The 26,456-nt window shown below is 43.3% G+C and overlaps 1 pseudogene; it reads left to right on the top strand.

The window, feature by feature from the left end:
- Nucleotides 1-22,788, top strand: part of LOC147692419 (large ribosomal subunit protein eL31 pseudogene) — a 41,051-nt pseudogene extending 18,263 nt beyond the window's left edge.
- The last annotated feature ends 3,668 nt before the right edge of the window (nucleotides 22,789-26,456 follow it).

Genomic DNA, 26,456 nt, shown 5'->3' with positions numbered 1-26,456 from the left:
GTTGAAAGCCCAAAAAATAGGCTAAATCCCAATAAAATGCCAGAACTGTGTAAAAAAATTGGTTTTCTGACAAAAGTCTGCCTGTTCCTCGATGCTTGGAAGATGGCATTTTAGTACCACAAACCTTTGTTTATACAATTTGCTGGAAAAAACGAGACCCTTTCTTCTGCAGCACTTTTTTTCCAATTTTTATGCTGGATAATTTCTCTTGGCAACACCAATAATGCGTCATATTTACAGTATGACGCATCATGTCGCAAGGAGTTACAGATGCGTCAGTGTCTCTGATGTATCTGTAGGCACAAAAATGGAGCATTCCTGGAGTGTGTCACAAAAGTGACGCAACTCCAGCAATGGGTCATTACACATGGGCATGTCCCATGTGAAATTTGCTTGCGTCAGTCTTATGCCTGACATGAGGCAGGTGTAAGATATTGACGCATTTGCGTCCTAGAAGTGACACAGTGCATTCTCATAGATTTCACTGTGTGACTTCTATGAGGCTTACTTGCGTCAGAATGCCCACCCTGCATACATTATACCTGGCGCAGGTATAATGTGGTGCAGGGGTTTACAAAGTGACGCATCTACCTAGATGCGTCACTTTGTAAATATGACACTACATAGCTCATTTTTTACCCTGCTGCTGCGTCACAAAAAGTGACGCACCAGCGGGGCAAAAGTGACGCAAAGGCTCATAAATAAGCTCCTACGTTCCCTCAAGGGGAATCCACAAACCCTGGGTACCTTTATAATCCTCGGGAGGTAGGAAAAAAGGACTTAAATTTGGCATGGATACCTTATGAAGAAAAAACGTTATGGGGCCTAAGCGCGAACTAACCCAAATAGCCATAAAAACACCTTGGCATGGTGGGTGGGGAGGGGGGATTGACAGCGAAGGGTTATAAGTAATGGAACACAATATTGTGCTTAAGTATACTTTTGACACTATATTTTTGTCAACAATTATGGTTACCACGCTATTGTGTCAGTGATCTTCTTTTATCAATACCTTAAGATATACATAGAGTGGGATATATCTCCACCTCACAGGACTTATCTCTCTCAACTCATTTGATTGGCCTTTCAAGTATGTTCTTCCTCTTTACGTTGCAATGAACGAGGACCTCTTTTACAATCTGAAAAGTAAACTAAGTCATTACACATACAATTCCTGTTGTCATACATGTATTGCATGCATAAATCAATCAATTGTACTGAAGGCTTACTGGCCAACTGCCTTTCAACAAACGTATGCAGGACTATAATGGAGGCTAGAGTGCCTTCAACGCAGGTCTCCTCCAAATGTTAAATGAAGTCCCAAGGTACACTACACCAATTCTAGCATTATTGTGTTAATGTGTATAATCACAGCCATGCAATCAATCAATCAGTACATTTATACAACGTACTGCTCACCCGCAAGGGTTTCAAGGCGCTGAGGGTGGGGGGGTGCTGCTACTGCTTGAACAGCCAGGTCTTGAGGTGTCTCCTGAAGGTGAGAAGGTCTTGGGTCAATCGGAGGTGGGTGGGGAGGGAGTACCAGGTCTTGGCGCCGTGGTAGGAGAAAGATCTGCCACCTGTTGTCGTTCTTCTGGTGCGTGGTATGGTGGCGAGGCGAGGCTGGCTGAGCAGAGTTGGCGAGCCGGGGCGTAGAACGAGAGGCGTTTGCTGAGGTATTCGGGTCCGGCGTTGTGGAGCGCTTTGTGTGCGTGGGTGAGGAGCTTGAACATGATCCTCTTGTTGACGGGGAACCAGTGCAGGTCTCTCAGGTGGGTGGTGATGTGTATGTGGCGGGGGATGTCCAGGATGAGGCATGCAGAGGCATTCTGTATGCGTTGTAGTCTTTTCTGTAGCTTGGCCGTTGTCCCTGCATAGAGTGAATTGCCATAGTCGAGCCGGCTTGTGACGAGGGCTTGGGTAACAGTCCATCTTGTTTCCGTGTGGATCCATTTGAAGATCTTTCGTAGCATGCGGAGGGTGTTGAAGCAGGATGAGGAGATGGTGTTGACTTGCTTGGTCATAGTGAACGATGAGTCCAGGATGAACCCAAGCTTGCGTGCGTGGTTGGTGGGAGTTGGTGCTGTGCCCACGGCGGCGTGCCACCAGGAGTCGTTCCAGGCGGAGGGGGATGGTCCAAGGAGGAGGACCTCCGTCTTGTCTGTGTTCAGTTTCAGGCGGCTGATCTTCATCCATTCGGCGACGGCCCTCATTCCTTCTTGGAAGTTGGATTTGGCGGTGACTTGGTCTTTGGTCAGGGAGAGGATCAGCTTGGTGTCGTCGGCGTAGGAGATGATGTTGAGGTCGTGTGTGCGGATGATGTCGGCGAGGGGGCTTATGTAGATGTTGAAGAGCGTCGGGCTGAGTGATGAGCTTTGGGGTACGCCGCAGATGATCTTGGTGGCCTCTGAGTGGAACGGGGGTAGGCGGACTCTCTGGGTTCTGTCGGTGAGGAAGGAGGAGATCCAGTCCAGGGCCTTTTCCCTGGATCCCTGTGTTGTGGAGACGTGTTTTTAGGGTGCGGTGGCAGACCGTGTCGAAGGCAGCTGAGAGGTCTAGGAGGATAAGGGCTGCTGTTTCTCCGTTGTCGAGCATGGTTCTGATGTCGTCAGTGGCGGCGATGAGGGCGGTCTCGATGCTGTGGTTGCTGCGGAAGCCAGACTGGGACGGGTCAAGGGAGCCGTTGGTTTAGAAGAAGTTGATCAGCTGCTTGTTGACTGCTTTCTCGGTGACCTTCGCCGGGAAGGGGAGCAGGGAGATGGGCCGGAAATTCTTGAGGTCCTTGGGGTCTGCTGTCTGCTTCTTAAGGAGGGCGTTGATTTCAGTCAGTCAGTCAAATTAGCTTTATTTCGATATAAAAATATCTTAAAAAGCAATACATACATGTTACAACAATGTTAAAAAGATAAAAGCCTAGACAAAAATTCAATCAATCAAAATACAATTAGAATGGCGGCAATACATTATCTAAAAATGGTCTGACAAGCTGACCTAAATTAGACAATGTACAAAAGCCATTTTGATCTGATCAGCCATGCCCAGCTTAAAAACTTCGCTATACCACAAACAAACAGGGGCCGTGTGTCAGATCTTAAAATTCGCAAGGCCACAATGTAGTGCCTGGTACCCAGCTCTTTGCACAAGGGTTTTAGCCATCTGTTGCGAGGAGCTTTATAAGCGGGGCATTCGAATAAAAGGTGGGGCACTGATTCAATCCTGGACTGGCAAAAAGAACAGGAGGGTACAGTTTGTGCCGGGATCTTCCAGCGTGCCGTCAATTCTCCCACAGAGAGCACACCTATTCTAAATTTAAAATATAGAGCCCTGTCTCTAGGTTTTAAAATAAAATCGAGATAGGGTTCACGGAGGTCTACATCCTTCAATATTAAGAATTCACTGGAGGATTTACATAATTTAGAGTCGTTATTTCTCCTACTCATTACCCAGTTCCAATACACTTTTTTCAGAACTATCTTGGGAGGGGCGGACCTAGAGTGCCAAGCCACTCCGAGGCCCAACTCTTCTAACAGGTGCTTTACATCCACCAACCACCTTTTTTTTGGCCAACCAGACCTAGATAGTATATCCTTCAGCGTTGATTTCAGCGTGTTTCCAACTCTCAGGGAAGGTGGCAGATTCGAAGGAGCTGTTGATGATGTCTCGGAGGTGGGGTGCGATGATGGTGTCTGCTTTGTTGAAGATGTGGTGAGGGCAGGGGTTCGATGGAGAGCCGGAGTGGATGGTGTTCATGATCTGGGTGATGTCTTCGGTGTTGACCGGGGTCCAGCGACTGAGGAGGGCGGTGGGGGGCGTTGGTTCTGCGGCTGGTTGAGGTGTCTGGTTTGTGAAGCTGTTGTGTATGTCAGCGATCTTGCGTTGGAAGAAGGCTGCAAGGGAGTCGCAGAGGTCCTGTGAGGGGGGGATGTCATTGGAGTTGGAGCTTGGGTTGGGGAGTTCCTTCACGATGCGGAAGAGCTCCTTGCTGTTGTGTGCGTTGTTGTCTATGCGCTCTCTGAAGGCCGTTCTCTTGACGATGCGGATGAGCTGGTGGTGTCTGCGTGTGGCAGTCTTAAGGGCCTCAAGGTTTTCCGCTGTCCTTCTTGGCACCAGGCTTTCTCTATAGTTCGGCGGGATGTTGTGGAGTCCTTGAAGTCTGTGGTGAACCAGGTGGTTCTCCTCGTTTTGTGCTTGTTCGAAGGGTTCTTGATAGGGGCGAGGGTGTCGGCGCAGTTGCTGTTCCACTGTGTGACGTTTCGGGCGGTGGTGTTGGTGTCCGAGGCATTGGCCGGGGGGCCCTGGGCGAGGGAGGCGGTCAGCTGGTCAGTGGTGACTTTGGTCCAGCATCTTCGGGGGATCTGCGGCAGGTGGATGTGTGCGGTGAGTTTCTTGCAGGAGAAGTGGATGAATCGGTGGTCGGTCCAGTGGAGAGTGGTGGTGTGGCTGACCGTGACGTTGGTGCTGGCGGAGAAGATGCGGTCCAGCGTGTGGCCTGCGTGGTGGGTCGAGGTGTTCACTAGTTGCTTCAGTCCGAAGTTGGAGAGGTTGTCAAGCAGGGTGGTGGTGTTGTTGTCATTGTTGTTCTCCAGGTGGAAGTTCAGGTCCCTCAGGAGGATGTAGTGTGTGGTGGCGAGGGCGCGCGTGCTGACGAAGTCGGCGATGGATTTGCTGAATTGTGGGTGTGGACCTGGTGGTCTGTAGATCAGTGTTTCCCTGAGGGTGGTCCTGGGGTCGGTGTGGATCTGGAAGTGTAGGTGCTCGGCGGTGCTGAGAGTTTCTTCGGTGCTGGATGTGACTCTGAGGGTGTTCCTGTGGACGATGGTGATTCCTCCTCCAGGTTTGTTGGTACGGTCCCTCCGGATGATTTTGTAGCCGTCCGGGATGGCAATGGCGATGTCAGGGGCTGATGGGGGCGTTCATCCAGGTTTCTGGCAGGAACGCGACGTCTGGGGCTGTTGAAACGAGGAGGTCCCAGAGTCTGATGGCGTGCTTGTGTACGGAGCGGGTGTTGAGAAGGATGCACTTGAGGTTGTTGTTGTTTTCTGGGCTGGTGTAGGAGGCGGTGGTTCGAGTTCTGGTGTAGCAGCAGTTTCGACAGGAGAATGGTCCGTGATTGCGCTTCGGGGTGGCTTGGTAGCAGGCAGTCAAGTGGCCGGTGTTGAGTGCGAGGAGGGTGGCGGTGTCGAAGGTCCGTCGTGCGTGGTGGGTCTGTTGGGGGCCTGGGGTTCTGGCACTGGGTGCAGTCCAGGCGCGGACGGGCGCAGACGGGCTTGCCTCTGGCACGCCTCAGGTGCGCCAGCTGCGCGGCCACACAGCAGCCTGCATTAGGAAGGGGTGGAGGGAGGGAGGAGCAGCTGGGAGGCAAGTAGCGGGAGCCAATGGGAAGGATGGGGGTGGGGCCGCAGGGGACACAGTGGCAGGAAAGAGCGGGAAGCGGCGGCGGGGAAAGGAGGAAAGGAGAGCAAAAAAAGCAAAAAGACAAGGAGGCAACTTTATTCACTCGGGAGGGAGGCAGAGGGAAGCAGAGGCAGCACAACGGGGGATCATGAATAACAGAAAAAAAGCTGGGTAGACAGGGACACAACACAATTAGATGGACAGAAAACCAAACGCAGATGAGCAGAGAGAGTGAAAGCAGACAGAATACAATTGGATGGACAGAGCAAGCACAAATGAGCAAAAAAAGAGAGAAAGCAGACATAAACAGGCAGAACAATACTTATAATACTTATAGCCCACCACTGGGCCACCACGGTTGGGGCACAGTCGGGAGCCTGCGGGTGGAGGAGAGCCTCGAACTTCCAACACTAGCAGCAGTAGCTAGGGGCAGGGACACAGCATCAGCAGAGTGTGCTGATGTGGTGGGGGTGTGGCCTGGCCTGAACTGGGTCAAGGGCTGCTGCACAGATGTGCATTTGTATGTCTGTGATTGCACATGTTCCACCTTAAAGTCAGACGTTTCTGTTTTTCCTGACTTATTTATTTTTCTGTACTTTGTTGACAGTAGACGGTGTGCTTCATGTGTTAATACTTGGTGGTAAATAACTGAAAGCCCCTACTCTGGTACCCTTCCTCCACTCATGCTCTATTGCTTTGTTAAAAGCATGAGTTTCCAAAAGCAAAACCTTTACATTGGATTATGGCCAATAGACAATCATTTTGTTCTATTGTTGAGCTGAAGGCAGAAGTGGACAAAGTTTCAAAGAAAAATAATTCTTAAAGCTGCACAAAAAAGCAACAGAAGCCCTGAGGGTTTCCTATTTAGGGGTACAACTGAAAGAGGAGACAGCCAAGCAAGTCTCACTGGGGATCACACATTTGGTATGCTGTGCCGAGATCTGTTCCTCTGAACAGAGTTTAGTGTAAAAGGCTAAAGTTAGGGCTTTTGAGAATGTGACTACTCTTGTCTCGCTTCTCTGGGCAGTGACAATTCAATTTCAGGCACATAAAAACGATGGAGATGAAGAAACATTTGCAAACATGCAACACTGTGCCTCAAGCGGGCAGATGATTTAGCAAGCTTGAAAAGCAAATCTGATGGGGTGTCTCCGGCCATATTATTTTGTGGTCTCCACACAAAGACCTGGGTGGAAATATAGGTAGAAATATGCAAGGCAGAGAGGCATGATTGAAAGAATAAGTGTGGAAGAAATGCAGATCAACGGTGGTGCAGGAAATCAAACAAAGGGCTCAGGGAAATGGACAACACGTACTGTGATGAGAGGTTAGTATAGGGTTAAAAGGTCTCCAGGGGATCTCTAGCTGGGGGCCACAAAGATTCCAACCAGAGGCAATTTGAGGCTCAACAGGGATAGGGGAAGAAAGCAGAGTGGTAAAGAAGTTCAGGTGGCACCAAACAGTAATGAAATGATGGTGGAGGTCATGGAAGAAGAATATCCACTGACTGAGCAGCTGTGTTGTCTGCATCTGACAAAGATGGAAACAGACGTTGGTTGATGGAGATGACCCTCTCTGCTGAGGGCATGGGTTCTCCACCTGGTCATGGTAATCAACAGGGCTGAATCAATATAGCCAGCACTACTATCCCTTGAATGCGAAGATGGGAGAGAGAACGTAATCTCTAAACAAATTCTCTTATATGTTTTTGTGACACTCAAAACTGCATAGTAATAACATTTCTAAGGGGTAGCAGTTGAAGCATGTTACTTTTTTTCTGAAAATGACTGTGCAAATCAGGTTCTTATGTGGTATACATGATTTTAGAAATGTTGTGGTTTTGAAAATATTTTATAATAAATCATGCAAAATAGCCAGTTACTAACACTCCCTGTTAACATTTTAAGTAACTTGCATTGTGTCCTACGGAATGCTAGTTTTGACAATGGAAGTTTGGGTACATTACAAGTTGGCCGTTGTTCTGAAGTGCACTGAGGAGGAGAGCTGCGCTACCAAACCTTGCTTTAGTCATATATTTTCTAAATGCACCGCTGGCTACCTACCACACTGTTACCACTCTATTGCAGAATGGGCGTGGCTCAGTTGCCATACCTCTTCTTTGTGAAACGCTTGGATTTTTCACAGTCCCTATGATTTTGGTGAAACATTGATGGCAGCACTCCCAGTCTGAAAATTGTTCCAGCACTACTGGCTTCTTTAAGACATTGCTTCCAAATTGCAATTTGCAGTGCAAAATATCAATTGTTTTGTGACAGTGTTGCAAAACATTGGGAAGCTACAAACTCCTAAATTGGAGAGAATGAATGAATGAATTTATTGTATAGTTAATAAAAACCATTACAAAAATAAAAATGCATTAGTTTAAAATTGGTCAGTATACATGCCTGTTTTTAAAAAAAACATTAACTATTTATATTTATAAAATATCAGATGTAAGAATATTACTGAACTACATTATACAATTTCCTATTCGTTCTATACAAAATAGCTCTTATTTCAGGAGCTCAATATCAAATTACATCGATCCATTTGCTAGTGTAAAACGGATCGCACAGCTCTTCCCACTCAAGATCAAAGTTGATTTGGGTCGATCTACTGCGAGTTATGTGAAGCCATTGAATGGCTTGTGACGGCGGGTGCAATTACTTGCGTGAGAGTAGCAAAAGTTCTTATAGCCTCTTAACGTTACGTCTTGATCTGAATTTTTAACGACCCTTTACAATGACACCTCTTTTGCTCTCAAAGTTCATAACAAACTTGACTGATCTGCAGATAAATTGTGGATCCGCTGTACACAAAACTTGTATAATGGCAGTTCGACAAGTACGTATTCCATAGTCATTCAATTTTTCCTTTAACCAGCGCCGTCGTTCCTCGTCCAATGTTGGACAGATGCAAAATAGGTGGATGAGGTCTTGTTTTGTGGCACCACATAAGTCACACTCCTTGGTGTCCGGTTTCATCCAAGCTGGTTGATTTGCATTTGTCGGCAGGTTTCCCATCCTTAAACCAAGGTATTTCAGTTTGATAAATGATGAAAAGGATGCCCCAAAATAAACTGCGGGTTTGAGCATAGTGTATGACTGAATTATCATCCAGGCATCTGCGAGGTGACTAAAGATTGACTTGTCATTAGTCAGAAAATGCCTGTTTGCCGCCTTTTTAAGTATTTGCTTGAACGATGATACCGGTAGCTTAGTTTGCCACAATGATGCAAGTTCGGTAGTATCAAGGGACAGATTCAAAAACTTGGTGTACTGGGAATTGGGACTATTTTGCATTGCCTCCCACGTAGCAGAATTGATCTATGTTTGCCTGTTCATCCAGATGTCATACCAGAACTTAATGGTCTCACACTTTTTTTGCAGATCATGGGATTGTAGGCCAAACTCGAGTCAGACCTGTGCCGGAGAAGCATTGTACGGTAATCTGAATATACGCTTGTAGACTCTAGTTTGAATCTTGTCTAATAGTTGTGCACTTCTCCCATGGTGTAACACACTGCCATAGGCTATTGTAGGGAGTAGCTTGGCCTTAATGACGGCCAGAAGTGGATTAAACAGAGGGCCCTTTAACTGCTTGGAAATACTGTTGAATGCATGTAACAGTGCTATTCCCTTTTTTTCGATGGCCTCAAAGTGCAAGGAAAAGTTAAGGCGTCTGTCCAGTTGTATTCCCAGGTACTTATAGCTATCCACTACCTCCAGTTTCTTGTTGTCTATGACAAAAAGTGGCAGGGCTTTGCACTGGTGAGTTATTATCATGATCTTTGATTTTTGGCTATTTATTTCTAGAAGATTCTGTTTAGTATATCCAGCCAGTTCATGCAGGAGGCGTTGGAGACCTATTTTAGTCTGACTAAGGAGCACCACATCATCGGCATAGGAGAGAAGTGTCAGCCGTAATGTTCCTAGCCGCGGTGGGTGAGCGTTAATCCCATCCAGACTTGTTGTTAGGTCTGCCATGAATAGATTAAAAAGATGGGACGCCAAGACGCAGCCCTGTTTCAATCCGTCATATGTCCTGATCTTCCGTGTTAGTTGGTGCCCATTAGCGATCTTTACCTGCATCCAGATATCCGAGTATAAATCCATTATGGGATTTAGAATTGTGTCCGGCAGTCCCTGCTGTTTTAACTTGGACCATAGTAGCTGATGATTGACACGGTCAAAAGCCGCCTTGAAGTCAACAAAGCAGGCGTACAGTGCTCGACGGCTTTGTATACTCTTTTCGGCATTAAACTTATCGCCATGGCATTAGCCATAGTGCCTGTACCCCTGCGAAACCCTGTCTGATTTACCGGAATCTTTTAATTATCTTCAGACCATTTGGTAAGGTCGATTAGCACAAGAGATGCATAGTATTTTGCTTCAGCATCAATAACTGCTATCAGACGGTAATTTGCTGGGTTTTTTCGGTCTCCTCCTTTGTAAATCGGATTTATAATCGCCCCTCTCCAGCTTTCAGGGAGCCGACTTGTGCTATTTATTGACCAAAATAGGATGTTTAATTTGCATGCCCAATATTGGGGGTCCTCCTTATAGATGGCCTGGGGAACAACATTTGGTCCCGGTGCGCTATCTTGCCTGCTTCTTTTAATTATTTTTGATATTTCTGATTCCACGTAAGAGCTGAATATCTGAGCCCCACCTTTCTGATTGGTACACAGATTGTTTAATTGTGCTAAGACGGAGGTCTTTAGGTTCACTACATTTGATGCATTGTTAGTTGTTGTTATGGGCGGCATCGATAAATTTACTGAGAATTTGTCAAGTATATGTTGAACCCATGCCTGTTCTGTAACACAGGTAATGTTTATTATTTGTGCTGATCTGTTTAATGAATTTACCTGTGACCAGAACGCTCTGGAATCGGATTTCTTTATGTTGTTCAGTAGTTTGGTCCAAAAATCGGTATCTCTGGGTTTTTTTTCAATCCATATTTGTCTCTTATATTGTTTCCTTACATGTCGGATTGTTTGCCAAGCATGCGAATCTGAACTGCGACCCTTTGCTTGCCTCATGAACTTCCGCAAACGCCTTCTTAAGGACAGAATGATCTTACTGGGCTGACCTTTATTCCTTTGGTTGAATTTCACGCTCAAGTTGGCTCTAGTCTTTAATAATTTATTCAAAAAGGTAGTCCATGTTTCTGCGCACATTTCATTTCCATTGGTTATATTTTGGAGTAAGTGCTTTGCATCCTGTGCAATTTGCGGTAGGGAGTTACTCGTCCATCTTAAACGCTTCAGGTTGATTGTCGATGTTTCCCCAGCTAATGATCGAGCTTTTAAATGTTTGAAGGGTGCTAGGCTGATTTCAATATGCTGCATTGAATGGTCGCTGTCAGCCGAACATAGAATTTGGAAATTTTTGATTAATCCCAGCAGAGGGAGCGAGACGATGGTATAATCCAAGATTGTACTTGCGCTATGGCCTATGTAGGTGTTTGAAGGGGGTTTATCCTGTTTGATTCTTCCATTAAGTACTCGCAACCCATGATTTTCCAGGGCCCACAATCAACTGTTTTCCCACTTGGTCGGCCTTCTTGGCGAGCGGGATCTCCTTTGTTTCAACTGCCCAAAATTCATTTGCAGCGATTACGTTATCCTCCTCTTCTGGGTGGTGTATAAGATTAGTTTTGAAATCGCCCGTGAGGATTATCTCCCATGCTGGTTGGTCTAGACGAAACCCGGATATTACATTGTTAATGCATTTAAATAGCTCTTTTTTTACCTTCATTTTTGGGTGAGCATATATGTTGATTAGTATTATGGTTCCGATACCAGCCTGGGATAACCTCTCAAATTTGATTATTTGCATGTCAGTCGTAGAGTTTGCCAGTTGGGAGGCTTTGATGTTTAATGCAGTGTTTATGTAGACTGACAAACCGCCTTTCGCTCGTCCATGGCGCTGGGTGCGGGTTGCACTAATGTGAAAACTGATTCTGCCTGGGACATCAATTGGCTCTGTTAGCCATGTTTCCTGCAGGGCAACAATGTCATAAGTGTCCCAAGTGTCCATTTTCCAGTTGTTTAAAATTTCTTTTGCTCCAGCGATGTTCCAGGAGAGAACTTTTACTATACTTTGTTCGATGTTATACGCTCTGCTACTAATTCAGTCTTCAGTTGGATATTGCATCTGCCTACTCCTAAATTGGAGTGGTAACCTGTTTCTTTTTGTGTTAGAACAAAAGGATCATCAGCTAGCAGGTGTACCACTGCCTACTCTCAATCAAACGTTTCAATAAACTCTAAAGAAAATGAGCTGCAGTGAAAAAAAAATATATACATAGTGGTCTACTGATGCAAGCAGGCTACATGTGATGGCTGCCATTCAAAGTGAGTTACAATTTGTGAACTACCTCATGAATAGAAATGAGGAAAGTTTGAGTAGGAATTTGTTGAACTGACCTATTATTACATGTATAGTTTGGAAAATTATATTCCATTTGCAAAATGTCAGTATGCAAATTGGGGGTCCACTTTTTGTGATTGGAATTTTCATGTATCTGGTCCATAGCTGTCACTTAGCAAACATATCCATTGGGATCAGGTTATCTGTGAGATCTTGCATATGCCTATCATATATGCAGACTTACAACAGCTGATAAAAGGCAGTGGTGTGATTTTAACACTCTCACGGGCCATCAACTAAACCTCATCAAGAGCAAAACTCTCATGCACCTGAGGTGTCTGCACGGAAATATCAGGTTTGCCATAGTAAAATCAAGGGGCGTAGGTTCCACTGGTGCTGTAGGTGTGTTGGCACTGGGGCGCAGAGGCCTTATGGGTCACTGAACCCTGAATATTGCTGCACTTCACAATTACGACAGAAGTCAGGGGGTCTATTTCCTTCCTTGCCCCAGGGCCTGAATAGGACATGTTACAACGCAAACTTTTACAATGCATGCCTTTACAACGCAGTTTTTATATCGCAACATCCATTACAACACATGATTTTACAACGCATGCCATCACAACACATTTTTTGAAACAACACTTACAACGCATTCTGTTATAACGCATACCATTACAAAACATACTATTACAACGCATAATACTTTTAGGGCAACAGTAGTGTGAGTATTTGATAGTGTAGGGTAACATTACTATTCCCACTCCAGTGAGTGCAACAGTAGGGTAAGTGTTGGATAGTGTAGGGGTAAAAATTACCATTCCCACTCCAGTGAGTGCAACAGTAGGGTAAGTGTTGATAGTGTAGGGGTAAAAATTACTATTTCCCATTACTTAACTTATAATGCTTTGTAATGGCATGCGTTGTAGTGGCATGTGTTGTAGTGACATGCGTTGTAGTGACATGCGTTGTAATGGCTGCGTTGTAATGGCGTGCAATGTAAAGGATGTTGCGTTATAATTACTGCGTTGTGAAGGTAGTGCGTTGTAATGACTGCGCTGTAAGAGTTGTTTCCCCTAGGGCCTATGACACACTAGCAACACCACTGCTGAAATGTTCCTGAAATCAGGAAGTAGTGTGTCTTAATTTCTAGCAGAATTGCCTAAGCCTCTTTGTGCAGCTATTCTTCCTTTGTCAAATTTACATTCTGATTGAAAAATGGTGAGACTCGGAAACACAGTGGTAACCGTCTGCAAATCACTCCATATGGCTGGATCACATCTGTTTCCGCCACAGTCTCTTTAAAAATCACTCTGCATGTCTCTAAAGTGCCTGATGAAAGCATAAAAGGGACAGTTAGTATTTATACGCACACAAGTGCCTTTATCACAGCATTAAATAAACACTACAAATCTGTTAGCCTCCCAAAAAAGAAAGGACATGCTCCACTACCAGATATTACACTCTCAAACAGCTCTGCCGTATGAGCTGGCGGGGGGGGGGGGGGCAAGAGAACCCATCCAAGGTCATCTTCAGCATCTCTGACGACCCACACTTAAAGGAGAAGGCAGCACGGATCCGGCATGTTCAGGTGTGTAGATGTAGGAAACTTGCATGCCCCTAATTTTGTTTGGAAGAATACTGCTGCAGGGTGCTGGCATTAAACGATTGTAGCACACCAGGAATTTAATTTCAGGTGTCTGTAGTGCAAAACTACACAGCAAAAGTGTGCACTAAAGTAAAGTCATAGTGTATCCCATTTATATAGTGCTTTATTAGTTAAAGAATAAGTGAGGGTCCCAAAGGTTGGCTCAGAAGCCTGTGGCCAGTGCTATCAAAGTTAATGTTATGCTTACATGGATCATCACTCAAATCATCTCCCATTTCAAAGTGTTGCATTTACAAACAGCAGGCGCCTTGCACTCAGTGGCCTACAGACAGAGTGCCATAGTTATAACAGAAATATACAGCTATTTGTTTAATTGGGAGGAATTTAAAGTGAAGGAACATTCTTCATAAAATATTAAGATCCAATTGGCTTAATTGAAAGTAGAGAAAAACATTGACTCAATGTTTCATATAAGTATTTTTCTCCACTTTAAATTTCTCCCATTTAAAAAAATGACTATATTTTCATATAAATATAGCACAGTGTCTATTGGCCACTGGATGCAAGAAGTTGCTGCTTGTAAGACACTTTAAAATGAAGAGTTAACTTAATCATTAAGGTAACTTTTCATTTTCATTTTCTCCCTTTTACAAGCCTTCAGAAACATAATAATTTTGTTTTCACACCACAAAACTGACTTTAGACAGTGCTCCAGTACTTCACCTCTGTGCTATGGGTCACACATCTGACTCCAGCTCTGCTTATTAGCAGGACCTGCTATCAGAAAACCTGAAGATAATAATGTAAAATATATACAACTTTCCCTTATTTGTGAAAGGAAAATGTGACCTTGTGCTTATTTAAACATGAAGTCAAGGGTGTGAGCTACTCTGAAGGTGTCCTGTGATCCACTGTTTGGAGACAACTGCATTAGCTTATTATGTTTTTGAAAGTGTATGGAAAAGTGAAACACTGTGCTGGTCTTAAAAAAAGTTAGATAGCACCATCATGTGGCCTACTATCATGATAAAGTGCCAGTGCTCGTATATAAGTGCGGTGTTGAGCACTGTCAAACATCAGAGTAAATTAAGCCCTGCCTGCAGCTCAGCTCTCTGATTATAAAAAATAGGGAATTTGAGATGCTCATTAGAATGTTGCACGGTCTGCTCCAGATCCCTACATTACCTAATTCGAGTGAGAAATGAGGAAATACTTATGTGTCATATGCTGAAAGTATGTGTAGCATATCTTGGAAATTTTACATGTTTAATGTTGTCGCTGATAAAATGTGTTGGGAGGAAAAAAACAAGTCAGAAAGATTAGAATATTTATCCTTACTTGTATAAGCATGTTACAGGGGAGAGGAATGGCTAGGTGCAAATTTGCCAGGACAGATAAGAAGGGTCTTCCGTTTTCCAATCTTTATTGTCTGTGATAAACACACAATACATGAAAACACTTAAACTGCTTGTTAAAAGCAGGAAATAAAATAATGGTAGAAACCTTATGAAATCATAGTATAAATCATTAGCTGATCAACAGAATATCCTTATATTTAACGTTCATACACCCACACCTTAAAACGTGTCCCTTGTTTGTAACCAAGCTACCCTGTTCTACCATGTGGCAAATCCGAGCTGTCAGACATATTTGTATTTCTTAATTCCATTGTTCTTATACAGGGTAAGAGTATTCTGCCTCAATGACCTCCAATTTTTGTGCCAATAAAATGGAAAAGGTTTTTAGTTCTGGCCAGGGTACATTCACAATTTCCCTGAGATTTCTTGTTTGAGCCCATTGTGCCTTAAAGACGCACATTGAAACATCGCCCATTTAATGCCCACCCTAAATGCTATACATCAGACCAGGGTTGCCGTAGCCGAGGCCTAAAATCAACCAAGTAAGATTCAAATCCCATTTCAGTCTAACCATTAAATACTCATATAGAATAGGGCCCCTCTTACTAGTTTGAACTAATATTTAATTCTTCCTGCCCTGATAATATTCCTTGATCACCTGAACTGTAGTTCTTTAAATAGGTTTTGGATTTGCCCAGATATCCCTGCATCTAATCCCTTTAAGTGTTATCTCTAAACAGCCTAACCCTATCTACTTTCTTGTGTAGCCCTAATGTGAGATCCCCTGTCTTTCAATATATTCCCCTGTAAGGATTAATTTACAGTCCGACCCACAAGACCAGTTTGGGGCAATCACATCTTAGGCGACGTTGAATAAATAAACTACTGTTTAAGAAAAATCAAGTTGGGATGTCTGTGCATTATGTTGTCCAAGTGTAATGTAACAGTATAACTGAATTTAATTTACTTTTGCATGATCTTTGAGTATTAGTGAGTGCTGAGTCATTTGTCTACATCTGAAATACAATTAATGTGTTCATAATTTGATCATTTGTTTGTAGGTTTATTTAATTAAAGAACAAGGATGGAGTGTGTTTCATGAAAAAACAGTGCAAGCACACAGACATTCTAAATTAGAGAGTGATTCAGGAATAGGTGATCAGATCCTGGCCGATGAAGCAAATTCAAGTCAAGGCTTGATCTACCAAGTTTAATGGAAAGATGATCTGGTGGCTAAGGCCAAGGGCCAGAGCCAAGCATAAGAATGAAACAAGGGAGCTCTGAAAGGATTTTCTGAATCAGATGGAGATGGCAACTATTCTATTGGCTCTGAAGACTTCCCAGACAGGGAGGCAGAATAAATAAGGAAAGGCATGAACAATGTTGTGGATGTCAAGAGTAAGGGTGATGTGTCAGACAGAAATTATCTTGATTGATAAGGTGCAGCTGACAAAAGAATGATTGATTAGATGGACTTGTGTATTGGATTTAAACTCTCAGGCATCTGTATAATTAGAAAAGATTAGAGCAAATACACTTTTGCGATCCTTTCATTGAGACTTGAATGTTCAAGCACTTAAGCATATATAATGTGTCTGATATCCCCAAAGCAAGAAGCTAGCTTTACAGTATGAAACTAAAGCAACCATTATGTGTTACCACACAAATATTATTGCCACTTATGAGTTTCAAGATGGGAGAAGAGGCCACTGAGTCATCAAGCTGCTTACCCACAAGGCATGGTATCTTCTTCTGTCACCTCTTAACTTTTTGGGAGATGTTACATCTAGGCCCAATTATCTCTCTTGTTCTCGCTTCTGTTGGCTGGTTTCTGCTGTGGCGGCCTCTTGGTAATACAATGTCCTCAATTCAAGACTAATTCAATGGGTCAGAGCCTAAAGACTGGCATCTCCACTATCAGAAGATGACAGCCATCAAGAAAGGCCCAGTAGTGCCAATGATTCGACCTGAATGTCCTCTCCTGGTGCACTTGGGGACAGTTTTGGGATCATTGGCAGCTGCAGCCCCGTACACCATTTCACAATTCAATCTCTCTCCTTTTTAGGCCTCATTAAAAGGTAGCTTTAGCTGTCTTGCAAGCCACTTGTTTTAAAACAAAAATCATAATGAAAGAAAGTTCACATAAAAAACTTTTAGTAAATTCTATTTATCCATTGGGCAGCTCAAATGTCATGCAAATTAAGAGTGAGGCCACTTCAATCATTAGACGCATTCACTTTGTAAACTGAATTGTTAATGTGCATATCGATACATCTACCATAACAAATAAAAACCACCCCAATATTAGACATTTCAAGACACTTATTTTACCAGTGACTACTAGCAGGACTAGTACTTAGTACGATAAAAATCCAAAACCTTGTAGAAATCTGTAATACTCATTATCTTCAATAACTGACATATTTATTTATTGTAAAGAAAACAAGCACAAGCCATTAAAATCTCAAAGGTTTAAAGGTATGTTTATATGTTGACGCCATACCCCTCCGTTTAGTGAAGTTCATTTGAAACACTAGTATATGTTATGTTGTTATGTTAAAATAATGTATTCAGAGCACGTTCACCGGACGGTTTCTTGGCGCTAAGTGGGATCGGTTACTAGGACAATGGCAGTGGAATTGGTTGTAAGCCTGGGCAAATAACCATGTTATGAGAGATTTCCTGAATTGGGATTAGGAGGTGGCCAGACGCAATTCAGGAGGAAGGGAGTTCCAGAATTGAGATGCAAGAGTTGAGAATCTTAGACCGCCGTGTTTTTCCGTTTGAATGGGCAGGGGATCAGTAAGTTCATGTTTGAAGAGCGTAGATCACGGGAGGGGACATAGCGCTGTATTTTGGTGGTGATAAAGACCAGGCCACGATCCGAAAGGGCTTTGTAGATTGTACAGCCTAGTTTAAAAAGACAGCGTTGAGTCACGGGGAGCCAATGGAGGCTCTTCAACAAGAGTTTAACATTGTGAGATTTTGGCTAACCATAAACAAGCCTTGCGGCTTGGTTCTGCACCAATTGTAGCCGGCGTAATTGGTAGGCTAGAATGCCAGTATACAAAGAGTTAGGAAATCAATACGCGACATTACCAGGGCAAAAAATGACTTGGATCAAGGCTGCAGTGGTTAGATATCTGCTTTTTTCCGAATTCTTCGTAAATGAAAGAAACAAGCCGAGACCACTGAGCTTATCTGGGCCTTCATGGTAAGATCATTGCTGATCAAGATTCCCAGGCTTTTAACCTAGCTGACTGGGAAGGGGGGCGGCCCAAAGGTTGAGACCAGAAATTGGAATTCCAGGAGTTGGCTGAGCCCCCAATGAGAATCAGCTCGGTTTTATTGGGATTTAGTTTGAGCTGATTAATGTTCATCCAGTTGCTGATGAAGTTCATTGTAGACTGAAAGTTCTCCATAGATGAGGGTGATGAATTGATGTTAAAAACTAGCTGGAGATCGTCAGCATAGTTAAAGGTAACAACCTCTCTCTTGCGAAGGGCCAGAATCAGGGGGAAGATATACAGATGAAAGATTCGAGGGGAAAGGAATGAGCCCTGTCGTACCCCGCATGTCAGTCTTCTTTACTCAGCTGAAAAACAGGTGAGGCGGACTGCGATCGCTGAGGAAAGGAGAGATCCACTTCAGTGAAAGGCCCCGGATCCCGGAGCCTTCCACCCGGTCGACCAGCAGATGGTGGTCGACCGTGTCGAAAGCAGCCGATAGATCCAGGAGCACTAGGGCTTGAGTGGTGTTCTGGTCTGCCCCCCTTCTAAATTCGTCGAAAGCTGCTAAGATGACGGACTCAATAGAATGTTCGGGTCTTAAGCCTGCTTGGTGTGAGTCTAGGTAGTGAAACTGCTCAACAAAGGTGCTCAGGCAGTTAGCAACATGGGCCTCTAGAATTTTTCCCAGGAAGGGCAGCAACTGAAGAAAGACACCTAGTAAACACTTGAAGGTACTACAGCCTCTTTAGAAGTTTTTAATCAACTCTCTTAAGCCATAGAGTTAGTCAAATATCATTCAAGATATGCTCTCTTCCACCACATTGCACAGGTTTAATGTAGAGCAGCAAGTTGCAAATGTGTCCGGTTGTAGAAAGCATAGCTTTTTTACTAGAAGGAGTCCATGCAAGTACAATAAGTATGCATAATGACATATCCTATTTTAATCACGATTTTGGTGAACTTTACACTTTCCCTCAGAGTAACTAAGGGGCATATTACCAACAAGTAGCGATATTTATCGCTAAATAGGCTCAGCAACGATGTTTTTATTGCTGCCTATCGCTGGATATGTTAGCGGAGAAAACATGCTATTAGCAACGTTTTTCTCCATTGTTCTAAAATATCCAGCGATAGCGGCGAAATGCGTGAATATAGCTGAGAATCCAGCAATATTCAGGCATTAGCGATGAAATGCTCTTAGCCATGTTATCCACCTCCCATTGGATAACATGGCTAAGAACTGGTCTGGGCTGGTGTTAGTATTTGGAGATATTCGCGCTAAGCGCTATATATATCTATCCTACATATATCTGTCTATATATATCTGTATCTAACGAGAGGCAAACCTCAAGTCGTTACTGCCTGCCCCTCGCCCGCCCCTCACATCTTCCATTGAAGTGTTTCAGGTTTTTGTTTCCGGGTACAGACAAAAGCCCTCCCACAGTACATCAGAGGGGAATGGTCACATCCTTTGGACAACATTTTCAGTTCTTTAAAAGACAAATTACAGCAATCAGCGGCGCCCCTTGCTCCTCTTAACAGCGCACCAGGGCGCCGCGGCGCACAGTTTGGGAGCCACCAGGATATGGGTATTCCTACCCTGCCTCCTTTTCTTTGGTAAAAACATTTTTTATGGGACTCAACTGAATCTGTTTGAAGTGTTGGCAGTCAATCAGATTTCAGCATGGGAACTGTCGGATCCTTGGAGGATCTGCGTCCCTATATAAACCTTTTTTTTTAAATCTTCCACACTACTAAACAGATTTACACCAAGTAAAAAAGGGTTCTTTCTGGACCAAGAGGTACCTTTTTGCCAAATTTAGTGTAATTTCGTTCTGGCTCTAGTTGCAACTAAAATCTATATGGAAATGAATTTTGGAAAAAACATATTTTCTTTTATCCTCATACCACTAGTAGCATCTCTAACTTTCAAAACCGCTCGATCTATCCGCCCGCTGTCACTAAATTTGTCCAGAGTCCCGATAGAAACCAAGCCGCACCTTCGCCTTTGTCGGTGCCTTGGTGTAATCATTGGAAGACATGTACAATTCCCAAATTTCTGCACCACCTTGAAAAATCAGTCCCTATATATAGGGGTGGCTCATTTTTTACCCCAGATCCGCGCACCATTTCGAAATTGACGCCCTAACCTAGTCTTCTACATTCAGGGGGATGGGTCTGACCACTTCTTGCAAATTTCTCTTGTAATTAAAATCAGATAGAAGAGCAGCCGTCTCTGCTGCCGTAAGAGGTTACTCAATATCTCGTTCACACCCAGGAGGGCAAGCATCAAACTCATACTAATTTCTGTACAAAAGATGTCTTTCAAGGTGAATTCTGTACCTCCCCAGTATTCCTTTAGCCTAGGACATTCGAAAAAGATATGAACATCATTTGCTTCGGCACAGCTGCACCATTTATACTTAGACTTAGGCATTGGGGCAAATTTCGCGATTTTTTGTGGAGTCCAATAGGGCCGATTAACAGTAAAAAAGTGGTTTCTCTTTAAATTGGCTGGCTTGACGACTGTATAGAGGAGCCTCGGGGATTCATCCCATGTACGTGTCAAATCCATCTCCTGCAACACTTTCGTCCAGACTAAGTGAGGGTAAGTTGATCTTTTCTCTTTGGCTTCCAGGAGTTTCCCATACCAACTTGCCACCTCCTTACTTCTGGGGCTTACATCCTGCAAGAATGTCTCTAACTCCCAATCGCCCCCTATCTCACATTTATATGCAGCAAACCAGGAGGATAATTTAATACATTCAAACTTAGAGCGGTCATTCCCCACTTTTGCTTTTAGAAGTTCCCAGGGGTGTAACCCCTCACTCGTCATCAAATCTTCCCATATTGCAATACCTGCTCTCCTTATTGTGAGACTTAATCTATCTTTCATACACATCAGGGTGCCGGGAGGATCCCATACCAGGGTAAAATCGGAATAATAACCTAAGCCCAACATTCTCCTGATCTTATACAACACATTTGCCGCAGATCTCAAAGACTTTTAAGCGGACTTTTTTGAAAAATCTGGGGTCCCCAAACTTATATAGAAAACCCTCCCTGCTCAGATCTCTCACCATTTCTCAGAGTAGCTTCCCCCAAGTGTTACTGTTTGACTTCCGTAACATCATCCGTATGTTTTTAAACTGGAATGCTATAAAGTACAGATTAAAATCGGGGAAAGTCAGACCTCCCTTATCAAGCCTACGTCAAAGCTTTTTCCATGCTAACTTAGCCCCCTTATTGGCCCAGATAAAACTAACTGCCTTTCCCTGAATTTTATCTGTACTAGTTTTTTGGAATACAAGAGGGACAGATTTAAAAAGATAAGTCAACTTAGGGAGGATCACCATCTTTATTAGATTCACTCGCCCGAAGATTGTTAATGGTAGGCTTTTCCACCTAGCAAGAAGACGATCAATCTCTCTAGTTACCCTTTGAAGGTTGCACTGTGGAATTTCCTCCACTTTGTTTACGATTGAAATCACTAGATATCTGAGGTCTGAACTGACTCTCCCACCCCAGCCTTGGATATTCCAACACATTACCTCAGTTTTAGAGGAATTGACTACATATCCTGAAAGCTCGCCTAATTCTGCTAACAGATGTTCCACTCGTGGGAGAGTTACAGCAGGTTCAGATGTGTAGATCAAAAATCATCCGCATAAAGAGCCATCTTACTGCTATAGAAGGAAGAGCTAAAACATTGTGCCAATAGTTCTATGTAGATGTCAAACAGAAGGGGTAACAGAGGGCAACCCTACCTTGTTCCTCTTAATATATTAAAGCTAGGAGTCAACACTTCATTTGACAGAATCTTCGCTGATGCCCCCTCATACAACATCTGAAGTGCATGTATAAAGCCTGGGCTGAATCCCATAGCTCTCAAAACCCCCCAGAGATACACCCAGCACACTCTGTCAAACGACTTGGCTGCGTCTATAGCGATCACTGCCAGGGGGACCGTGCGCATTGTGGCAAGGTCTAGTGTGCCGATAAGTTGTTACATCAATTCCTGTATCTGCATCCTGGGAAAAAAGCCCTTCCGATCTGAGTTAATCAGCTGCAGGGCCATCTTGGCCAATCTCCCTGCTAAAATACTCATAAATATTTTATAATCTTCATTAAGCAGGGAGATTGGACGATAAGAGTCTCCTTTACTAGGATCCCTAGAGGGTTTTAGGATTAAAACTATAGTGGCCTTATTCCAAGATGAGGGGATGCACAAATTCTGTCGATATATTGAATTAAATAGGTTTTCCAAGATTGGAACAAGTTCCTCTTATAAAAGTTTATAAACTTAATTCGGCAGAGCGTCCATGCCAGCAGCCTTACTGTTCCTACTCTTTGCTAAACATAAACAGATCTCTTCCTTAGTTATAAGGGCATCAGGATCCTCCCCAGTGTCCACTGTGAAACTTGATAGTTGTACTGTACTCAACCATGTTTTAAGATAAACTTGATTAGGGGAGACCTCCTCCATGTATAGATCTGAAAACAACGATACAAGATAGTCTCTCATTTCTTCTAACTTATCTGAAACATCTCCCTTCAAGAGTATTACCAACTGTCTAATAACTTTTCTAGGTCTGTCTGTTCTAGCTTTCCACGCCAATAGTGCTCCTGCTTTCTCCCCATATTCAAAGTTCTCCATACAGCCGGCTAGCCTCTGCGCTCCACATTTTTTATCCAATTTAATTCTACAATTTGCCTTGACTCTTCTAATAACCTCTGTATCTATTCCCTCTCAGAACTTGGCTCGGAACCAGACCGCAGTCCAATGCTCAGACTATATCCTCCAGCCTCTTCAGGCTTAAACTTTCAGAGTTCGTTTTTTGACATGCCAGATTTTGAAAAAAACCCTCTTATATATACTTTAAAGGTATCCCAAACCATATCTTGAGTGGTAGACCCAATATTATCGGTGAAATAAGCTGTGCCAGCCTGTTTTAGTACCTCAGCGATCTTAGGGTCCAATAGAATGGCCTTTTTGAATGTCCATTTTGGCCTCTGCATTCTACCATACCCAACTAAGGACATGATGATCGGCGAATGATCTGATATACGGCCAGGTAAAATAATCAGGGTTGTTATTGTGTCTATAATGGCCCTATCTGTGAAAAAATATTCGAGCCTAGAAAAGTGGCCATACTTTTCACTGTGAACCGTGAAGCCTTGTCTAGTACCCATCTTATGCCTTCAGGCGTCCACTAATGCCAGATCGTACAACATATCTTTAAGGGCCTTCCGCACCTGAGGAGCATGATCATGGATCCTTATAATAGATGTATCCTGTGTAGGATTAAGTAAAACATTGAGTCACCCCGATTACTATTGGGGATGCAGCCTCCATTAAATTCCATTCTAGTTTAGATAGATGGGACGGGTCATCAATATTAGGCCCGAAAAAAAAGAGCACATAGTAGGTCCACCCCTCCACAGCCCAGGGCTGCTATTATCCACCTTCCAGATGTATTAGATTTTGATGATTTAATATCACATCCAGCCCCCCTCCTTATTACGACTGCCACGCCGGTACAGTGCTCGGTCTGCTCTGACACTGAAAAACAGTTTATCCACCGGTGTTTTGAAAAGATGGCCTGACTTTCACAGGCGTCTAGGTGGGTTTCCTGTATCAAGCTTACATGTGCTTTGCTTTCAGTTTAGCTGATGGCTGGCATGTTCTCCTTCCATGTTTTACATGATGTTGCCAGAAACATTTTTTTGGACCCCCCCCCCCCTCCTTTTTCTCTGGAACATTTTACAAACATTTGTCAAATGTCACCAAAGATATAGGCAAATCAAAAAAACTATTTTTCTATGGAATCATGGTCCTCACTATATCTACCTACTGTCTGCCAGTAGGTTATATATATATGAAACATTGTGAACATGCAAGGACAGGAACCTTATTTGAAAGAGAGGGAAAGGGATAACAGATGCTACCAATTCATAAGAGGAGATACAGTTGTATGAAATGAAATCCATGATTTCATTTGCTGCCTTTCTCTTGATCATATAGTGGAAAGTTTAAGAGATTGTCATTTTATAGTTGTGCTCTATGAGAGTGGTGTACCATTCTTGTGCTTAGTTTTCACAAATTTAACAGTGTCAAAACTATCCTGAAAGAGCTAAAACAACAATATATTCTCTGAACTCAATTCACTGGTACGAATATAACTTTGTAATTATTTAAAAAAAAATAGAAATGAAAATGTATATGGGAGTTTGATAAAAAAAAATAGTATTGCAGTGAAAAAATATATATCAGATGAAGTGTATCCGGCAGCAGGTTTATGTTTACGATGTTAGTACTGTTGAAAGTTTCCACGAGCAATGCCTTTAAAAATGACAATGTTTTAAATGTCTAAGCATCATGTGCAGAACAGACAGATCTATATTATTTGCATTCTGGGAACTGTAGTACTTTAGTCACAATATTAAACAGGAGTAGTGAAGTCATGAATAAAACATATAAAAATGTGCTGCACCTGTATATGAATTATAAAGTAGTAATACTTGTTAGGAGTGTATTTGGGAGTGTTTGTCAAAGTGGTTTTTAACTTATAGGACTGGTTTGCATATGTTTAGATGGTGATATGTTTAGGTGGTTAGAAATGGTTTTGCTGGTTGCAGATAGTTATATGTACGATGAGACTCTTGAGTTTACTTAAAGATGTACAGGACTATAGCTTTTTGGAAAGATGGCCTGAAGCAGCGGTGGCCGGCACAGGTAAGCACAGTGGGGCAGTGGGGCGGAGCAGGGCGGTGCGCAGTGCGGCAGGCAGAAGTCGACAAATGACGGAATAGGTATTATTAACCATACACTTATACACTCACCAAGGCTGTACTTATGCAGCCATTTAAACACCCAAGCACAACCCATACACTCATCCAAACACCCACTTACAACATATGCACTTATCAAAATACTGAGAAACCACCCATGCATTCATCCAATTACGTAGGTGGCACCATTGTAGTGAACCTATCACCCATCAAGTACCTATGCACCCATTTAAGTACTGAGGCAATAATGTTGCACTAATACAATCACCCCAGTAGTACACTTGCTTTCTTGCAATCAGTCAAACTTTAAAAATGGAGTCATGCAATCATTCAGACACCAGTCATGAACTCTAATCAGCCAGGCACTACTGATGCACATATTCAATTATCCAGGAGCTACCCATGTACTTATCTAAACACCCAGGTACTACCTGTTCACTCAACCAAAAACACATCGGCAGCAGCCATGTACTCATCTAGTCACTGAAACACTACTCATGCACTTAGCCAATCTGCTAGGTGCTAGGTATGCACTTAAACAATCACATATGCACTATCCATACACTCTATTAATCACCTATATAGTATGCATGTAGTTCTGTAATCATCAGGGTACTAGAGTTGTGCTAATTTAATCATCCAACCACTATGTAAGCATGTTTTGATTTATTGAGGCATTCGTTATGCACTTATCTAATGGGAAGGCGTACAATCTCGCCAGGAAAAACCGCAAGAAAGAAATGAAAGAACAAGCTTGGAACAACCTTTATGAAGCATCCCTGCACAGGGATTGTACTTCCTTCTGGCAGGCAGTAAAGGCTCAGTTTTTTGCTAACAATGAGGGGGCAAAGTTAGAGGTAGATATTGACGAGCAATCATGGATTGATTTTTTCTCCAAGGTTTATAGCAATAAGGGGAACAAGGATATTATCATAGACCCCGATTTACAACTATCTGGAGACCCCACTTATTTTTCGCCTATCGATATCTATTTCACTCATGGTGAAGTTTTGGCGGCCATTTACGCAAGTAAAGGAGGTAAGACTCCAGTTCTTGATGGGGTTCCGATAGATTTGTTTAAATGCACGACAGAGCTCTGGTCCCCTTTGCTAACCCAGTCTTAGAAGCATGTTATGCAAAGGGTTTTATTAAATCCTGGTCTGAGTCTGTGATAATTCCTATCTTTAAAAAGGGGGACCGTGAAAATCCTGCTTGCTTTCGACCCATATCCCTCTTAGACTAGCTTATGAAAATTGCAGGAAGGGTCGTTTTGAATAAACTTCAATCGTGGGCAGAAGATAATAACATCCTAAGCCCGGTCCAATATGGCTTTAAGGAGGGGATGGGCACTATCGAGCAGGTTTTAACTTTTCTATTTTACTGGGGAAGTACACCCAAGCAAAGGTTGGGAAGTTATTCGTAGTATTTGTTGACCTTACCGCTACCTTTGATTGTGTTGATCATAGTAGATTGTGGAAAAATTAGAGGACTCAAAAGTTGAGCCCGCATTGGTGCAATTTTTGAGGCAACTATATGCGAGGCCTCAGCTAAGGTGAGATAAGGATTAAAGGGAGAGTGCACAAAGCCTTTCCGCGTGGAAAGATGTGTTAGAAAACGCTGCGTTCTGGCCCCTTTCCCATTTCATTATATACCAACGCACTGGAAGAGGAGCTGGTGGTCAGGGCGAGAGATCCCC

Source organism: Lissotriton vulgaris, chromosome 9 (genome assembly GCF_964263255.1).
Source record: "Lissotriton vulgaris chromosome 9, aLisVul1.2, whole genome shotgun sequence".
In the NCBI taxonomy this organism is placed as follows: Eukaryota; Metazoa; Chordata; class Amphibia; order Caudata; family Salamandridae; genus Lissotriton; species Lissotriton vulgaris.
This window is presented reverse-complemented; position numbering and strand designations above follow the sequence as displayed.